The following is a 7,394-nucleotide window of genomic DNA, read 5'->3' as shown; positions in this document are numbered from 1 at the left end:
CAAGTGGTATCTGCAAGCCAAAGTCGGAATTCAGCTGTGTACTCAGCAATGGAATGTCTACCCTGCTGTAAACTAGGCAACTTTGCTTCAGCAGTAGCACAGTGATTGGAAACCAGTAATCAAAAACTTGATTCATTGCAGTCACACAAGTCTCAAAATTATTCAGAGTTGCACTGTCTTGCTCTATATAAAAGGAGGCCCACGCTAGAGGCTTCCTCGTGCAGAAGGTTGATAACAAACGATACCTTCTTTTTCTGGAAACCCCTGTAATTGTATCGGTCTTCATTGAACTTGTGCTGTAGGGGCATACGTGTGTCTAGCATCATCTCAAGAACAAGTCCAGCAATGGTCTCTGCAGAGCATGGATTTCCTCCCACTGCCCTTTCACCACGCTTTCTAGATTGGAAATTTTTTTCTTGGTACGTAACACTGAACTCTTGCAGCTCCGCAATTTGTTGCCTAAAAGGAACCACAGCATTTGCGATAGTGGTCTCTATGTTCAGGCCACATTATTCTGTCATGGTCAGGGGTCTAGCTAGGAGACCAGTAGCTACAACAGTTAAGAAGCTTCCACCAACCAACGGGATAAGTATGCAAGCTGGTCATTCTGGCGGATAATGCAGGCTCAACCAAGGTGCGTGGTCAAGCACTAACTGGCATTTACTAGAGCTCCTGATGGTGGAGATGGGTTTTGCTTCATATTGGTACCAGGTTATGGGCCTTAGGATCGTCCCACCAGAAGGTGAGCAAGATTGGGTCCAGCAGCAGATATAGCAGGTAGGGATCAAGCAAAAGCATAGTCAGTAAACGAAGTCAAAGGTCAGTAACAAGTGGTTGCAAGTTGGAATCCCGCAGAAGCATAGTTGAGAGACAAGCCAAGGGTCGTAACAAGTGGTAAAGGAGATACAGACAGCAGCAGGAGTGACAGGAGTGAGATATTAGCTGGAGAGAGAATAATAATCTGGAAAACAGTGCAAAGGCATGGCTTAAACAGGAAGTTCATGGGAGGAGCAAAGTTCAAAATTCACCAGAAACAAGGTTCAAGGCAAGATCATCCAAGCAGTTGTCCAGGGAGCTGTCCAGTATCTCAGCAAGAAAAGCCAGACAATATACCAGGAGGGGAATTTGCTGAGGATTAATCATCTCTGGAGGCATCAGATCAGGATGATACATCTGTCACGACCCGCGGTCGCCGCCACCAACAGGCGACAATCGCACAGCCGCGACTAACAGTAATACGTCACGCCCACGGCGTCAGACCCCAGACCTTCTCACCAAAGTCGTGACCGAAGGGCCGGCCGATCCAAAACCGCGGTGTGACGCGCGTAACAAGGCCCCACCCAGCTGCACCCTACACAGCGATTGCCCAGCTAATGGACTACAATCGGTGCCTGCAGCCTGAATGCGCTTGTTACTGGGTCGGGTTAGTTACGCAACTAACCCTCTACTGCCACCACCACTTTTGTCGGAGACTGGGAAACTCCCGTTATCAAATATACTCTATAATGATTGAAATATTGATCTATATAGCACGGCCCGCGGACCTACTATACAGAAATATAACCACAGTAGCGTCTCTTCAAAGGCAGGGATTCGTGAATTGCAAGTAAGCGCTTAGAAACAGTTTAACACTTTCAGAAAGAAAGATTTATTTCTAACGGTCAAACGGATGCAAAATAAATAGTTACACAGATGTCACAAGAATATATATATGTATATAAAGACACAGCAAACATAGAATAGCGAGGAAATTACAGGGTAAGTTACTTGCCTTGCCTGGTTTTAGCAAATTCAAGATGCAGAGCAGAAAGGTTCTTTGATCTCCTCTGTTATGATGTTACCTCAGAGATCTCTGACAGTCTCTTTCTGTGACAAAAAACTTTTCACTCTCTTAAAGGTCCCTCTCAGGGGAAGGGAGGGGGGCTCTGACTTGGGAGTGGTCATTGGGAAACTCTACACTAAATTACCAGCTCATATCCCGTGATATGAACCATACAGTTGATCTGAGGAAAGTTCAGTTCTTGGGTCCCTTTGATAAGGTGTGGGCTTACATAGTTTTGGGTGATAAAAGTGACACCTTTGTAGACAGCGTGTCTCCACTTCCAATATCTTAGAGTGTTCCACCTCATCTGCCAGGAGATAAAGTCTGCCTCACAGGAATGCAGGGGGGATGTGAGGATTCCAGGAAGACCTCAAATACACAGGCAGAACACGAAAAAGAGAGTGTAAAGGGGACTCCGCTCCAACAAGGATGAGCAAGTTTGCCACAACATCTACCATGGAAATTAAAAAAGACCAAAAGTTGGAAGAAAATATGCATTTTGTTTGTGTCTGTTATAAACTTTTGGTGAAAATAACCCAAATCGCTGTATATTATTTTGTTTGTATGGAAATTATAGAGTCCACAAACTATGGCATATACGTACATCTGAAAATCGATCAGTCCTCATTTCTTGAGGCCTAAAAAGACCAGGACAGTACAAATATCCCCCAAATGACCTCATTTTGGAAAGCAGACAGTCCAATTTATTTAGTAAGAGGCATGGCCAGTTTTCTGAAGTTGTGATTTTTTTTGTCACAATTTTTTGGAAAATGAAGAACTTAAAAAAAATGGGTCTTTTAACACTTTTTTTCTTTTAAAATACTGTCACCAATGCAGAACAGCATTATATCATTACTGGTGTGGTGGTGATCAGGGACACTGACTGGTGACAGTATGTTAAATAAATGTAAAAAAACTTTTTTTTCAATTTGTATTACTTTTTTTTTTTAATATAATGTGACCAGAGCAATACAGTGTTACCATAGTAAGACTGTACTACTTTGGGAAGGTGATCAGGATCACTATTATTGCTTATAACAGTGAAAATCACTTATAAGCAATCATTTTTTTCTTAATGAAATCCATTCATTGTGTACTGTTGTGATTGGCCCCAGCTAATTACATGCTACAGATGGGATGTGACTGGCCCTGTCTGTACCATGTGATCAATGTGACCAATCACAGAGATCAACACATTAGTATACAATAAATGGTATGAATGGAAGCCATCCATTCTGTACAATTTTCATGTGATCTACTGTGATTGGTGGCACTGATCTGTCACTGTACACAGCAGGTGAAAAGTCAATGCCGCAGCATGACCCATGGGGCGATCCTGGGAGGATGTCATATGATGTCCACCCAGGATGGGAGAGCTCCTGCTTGGCCATCATATTACAATAGGTCAGGCAGGAAGCAGTTAAAGTAGTTGTAAACAACTACTTTAACTGCTTTTGTATCAATCCAGAGCACCAAGTGTATTTTCTCTCCTCTGCCTTCTTCCTCTATCAGCATGAGTCACTTCTGACAAATTTTCACCAAGAAAAAAGGGTGACAAGGAGGGCACAGCCTGCGTGAAGGGGTTTGTCTCTTCCTTCCAGTCAGCTGTCAGTGCTCTCCTCACTGAGTAGAACTTCAACTCTCAACCCCAGAGAGCTGAAAAATCCTGTGTAAATTCTGAATGGATGTAGGGGAAAGATGGCTGTACATAAACACTTACAACTTCTGTAGGATGATTTTTCATCTGAGTATCACCTGAGGCTAGTCACTATGTAAGGGTTTACAACCACTTTAAACTGTTGTGTGGTTCCAAAGACAGAAAAGGAGTTTGGCCAATATTTGATGTATAGCAGGGATGCTCAACCTTTTGAAGAGCAAGGGCCACTTACATGATTTGGAATCAGTTGCAGGCCACAATGGACTATGGTTTTTTACCACCCCACAAACCACCAATGTAAACAAGCCCTTACTGCCCTGCGCCCCCTATAAGGCAGCTTTCAGCATTTTGCATCACGGGTGCAGTGCAGTGCACCGCACCAACACCTTTCCTGCTGCTTTGCTTCAATGAGCCATAGACTCTATTACATCTTGCTGGTGTGGTGCGCTTTCTGAAAGTGCACGAATACTCCTGCATTCTTGACTTTTAGAAAGCACACCAAACTTGCAGGACATAATAGAAGTCTATGGCTCAGTGAAAGTAACCTCCAGGAGAGCGGATCAGTGTGAAAGAAACCTACTAACCATTGAGAAACTATAATATGCCCACTGCTAAACTGTGACTTTCACAAACTGACCTTTTATGCTTCAGCCTGCAGGGATCGCCACTTTTTACAGGAATCGCTACTTTTACTGGCATCACTGGTAGGAAATGTTGCTGTCCCAGGCGGAGTGCACTTGGCATCAGAAGCTGGCGCTATAAAGGAAGCTCCTGCTCCCTCCACAGCCACTTGCTTCCTCTAGCACTAGCATCCACAACACTGATGATCTGGGAAGGCGGGTCTGCCACCTGTGATCTGGGCTTGCCAACCCACCATCCCACAGCAGGAGATCATAGGCCACATCAGAGGGTGCCGTGGTCCATATGTGGACCGTTGAAAACACATGGAAAAGGCCCGTTCATTCATTGCCTTTTTGAATTCCAGGGGATTTTCTAGCCACAATAGACACATGCCTATTTGCCCATTCCTGTATTTCTGCCTTATCAATGCCGGGTTTTTTTTGCGGTGGGCAATCAGTCTTTCCAGTTAACATCCTTACTTTTGGCCTGGCCACAGCCCCTTGGGTTTTTACCACGGTGCTTTCCAGTTTTAGCTCCACTCAGTTCTATGGGGATTCATATTGTGGGGTAACTGGAAGATCTCCTTTTAAAGGATCAAGCCTACCTGCCAGCCTAACATCTGGAAAAACAGTATAGGTTCTGCAGAGCTTGGGTTTGATTCTCAACCTACAGAAGGTATTACTTGACCCATCTCAGATTGAAGTACCTGGGTCTGATGCTGAACACAAATTTGTCCAGACCCTTTCTACCTTGGGATAAACTTCTGTCCCCTCATTCTCATGCTAGGGCACAGAGTAAGCACTTGGTTCATGCATGAGGGTCCAGTCCACCTGATGTGGTTGAACATCAAGGCCAGACTCTCCCTGACATGCTGGATTTCTAATTCAGAACTGGAGTTAGGGAAACCTTTTCATCCGAATTCAACAGCACACTGGACAGCTTTTGTCGCCAGGTCCAGGGACCCTCGGCTCTTCAGTGGAAGCTCTGGTGATGCGCTTAGATCAGTTCAAGCTGATCTATGCCAAATTCTCCCTCGCCTACTTGGCAGAATCAAGGCGAGCATCCTAATGGTCCTCACTGCAATAAATTGGGCTGGGAGAACTTAGTATTCCAACTCTGGCTTCTAGCAGACACACCATGGGCTCTTCTGGATTGTCCACACCTCCTGTCCCAGAGCCTGTGTGACATCCTGCTTCTTGGTCACTGGCTTTATTAGTATAGCTAAGAAGTCAACTTCTGGTAACGTCTACCACTGTACCCCACAGACCTCTCCTGCTTACTGGTACTCCAGTAACCTCCATCCTAGAAAGTGCTCTGTGGGACATGTCCTGTCCTTCCTTCAGTCTAGTTTGGACCAATAATTGGTTGTGAGTACCATTAAATTTACTTGCTGTAATATCCTCTTTCACATTTTACAAAAAAATCAGGGAATATATTGTTTGGTTTTTTTATTCACTAAAGCACAGGTGTCAAACTGGAGGTCCTCCAGCTGTTGCCAAACTACACGTCCCATGAGGCATTGCAAGATTGACAGTTACAATCATGACTCCCAGAGGTAGGGGCATGATGGGACTTGTAGTTTTGCAACAGCTGGAGGGCTGCTAGTTTGACACCCCTGCACTAAAGTGTACTATTTTAACAAAATAAATTGCTGTTGTGCAAAGCCCATGGGTCCTCAAAGGAAAAAAAAGTTGCAGCACATGCGGTTTCATTCTCCGGGTCTTCACAAATAAATATAATATATAATGTCTGGGGGAAGAGGTCTTCTAGTGGTCCAGGTAATGGGATCAGGGTACGAATGAGTTTGACATGACTGCAGCTACCTGCATGGGGTGAGAGAAGGTGGGATGCAAGGCGGATCCCGGTACTAGGAGTTCCCTCCGCTGCCATCACTAGTGCCGGGCGCTGAGCCCTCACCCAGCACGGGGACGCGCTCCATGTCTGTTTCGGGTGAGGCCTGGCCTCATCTATCTCGCTGCCCCTGTGTCTCCCAATGCAGCCCTTCAGCCCCCGCGAACACGGCCACACTCTAACTATACCCACCGTCTATGGGAAAGCAGCTTCCAAACGTTAACGCTGAGCCACGCCCTCCACGGCCGAACACCAATTACGGCCTTCTAATCCCACAACAGTAGGCATGGTGGGCATCCTCGACTGGGCGGGGCCATTCATGTTTCAGGCACGCCCCAAACTGGTGGACACCGAGCAGAGCATCTAAATGGCGGACGAAGCGACCAATGAGCGCAGAGCCAGGGCGGGGCCAGCGGAGTAGGTGAGCTGTAATGAGACTCGGTGTAATCAGTGTCATGTCGGACCCGAACGCGGCGCAACAAAATGGCGGCGGAATTGTAACGGGTTTCCTTGGAACCGGGTGAGCTGAGGTGAGAAAGCCGTGCGTGGGTGCTACTGCCGCTGGGGGTAAAAGAGGTGAAGCGGGTGTGCGGAAGCTTCAGTGATGTCATTGGGTAACGCATGACGTCACCGGTAAACACGTTACGTCACTCCGTCACGAATGAGAGTCTGAGCGCTGTGCGCGTGCCCGAGCGGTGTTTGTGGAAGCGGAGCCGGTGAGTGTGTGTGAGTTGTGCGGGGGGCAGTGTGTCTGTCATGGGGGGGGTGTACGGGGCTCAGTGTCCGCATCCCCGGGTCACGTCAGTGAGCTCAGCTCTCCATCACTACACCTGTTCATGTGTGACCAGAACCACTTGTTGTGTCTGTCCTCACCGCTGGGGGGCTCCACATGTCTCTGCAATACACTTCACCAGCTCGGACTCTGCTAGTGCTGCATGACAATGTATGGGGAGCCTCAGGTGTTACCGGGACTCTGCACACTCCTATTCTGGGGCAGCAATACCTGGAGCTTGTGTATCCCAAGCCTTTTACTGGGAGTCTGCCATACCCTGAACCCATTACCTGAAGCCTGTGTATCCCAAGCCTTTTACTGGGAGTCTGCCATACCCTGAGCCCATTACCTGAGGTCTGTGTATCCCAAGCCTTTTACTGGGAGTCTGCCATAACATGAGCCTATTACCTGGAGCATGTGTATCCCAAGCCTTTTACTGGGAGTCTGCCATACCCTGAACCCATTACCTGGAGCATGTGTATCCCAAGCCTTTTACTGGGAGTCTGCCATACCCTGAACCCATTACCTGGAGCCTGTGTACTCAAGCCTTTTACTGGGAGTCTGCCATAACCTGGAGCCTGTGTACTCAAGCATTTTACTGGGAGTCTGCCATACCCTGAACCCATTACCTGGAGCCTGTGTACTCAAGCCTTTTACTGGGAGTCTGCCAT

General features: G+C 46.9%; 1 protein-coding gene across 3 annotated transcripts in view; it reads left to right on the top strand.

Annotated features, from left to right (window-relative positions):
- The first annotated feature begins 6,353 nt into the window (after nt 1–6,353).
- KAT6B (lysine acetyltransferase 6B) overlaps nt 6,354–7,394 on the top strand; it is a 208,415-nt gene continuing 207,374 nt past the window's right edge. For 2 of the 3 annotated variants that reach the window (XM_089682585.1, XM_089682583.1), the window contains exon 1: nt 6,354–6,481. The gene's annotated coding sequence lies outside the window, so the exon portion shown is untranslated. The remainder of the gene's footprint in view (nt 6,482–7,394) is intronic. The other variant, XM_089682584.1, reaches the window with a different exon arrangement.

Source organism: Staurois parvus, unplaced genomic scaffold (assembly GCF_062004578.1).
Source record: "Staurois parvus isolate SC_StPar_1 unplaced genomic scaffold, SC_StPar_1.0 ptg000291l, whole genome shotgun sequence".
Taxonomy (NCBI): domain Eukaryota; kingdom Metazoa; phylum Chordata; class Amphibia; order Anura; family Ranidae; genus Staurois; species Staurois parvus.
The sequence above is the reverse complement of the archived record's forward strand: the minus strand, read 5'-3'. Positions and strand labels throughout refer to the sequence as shown.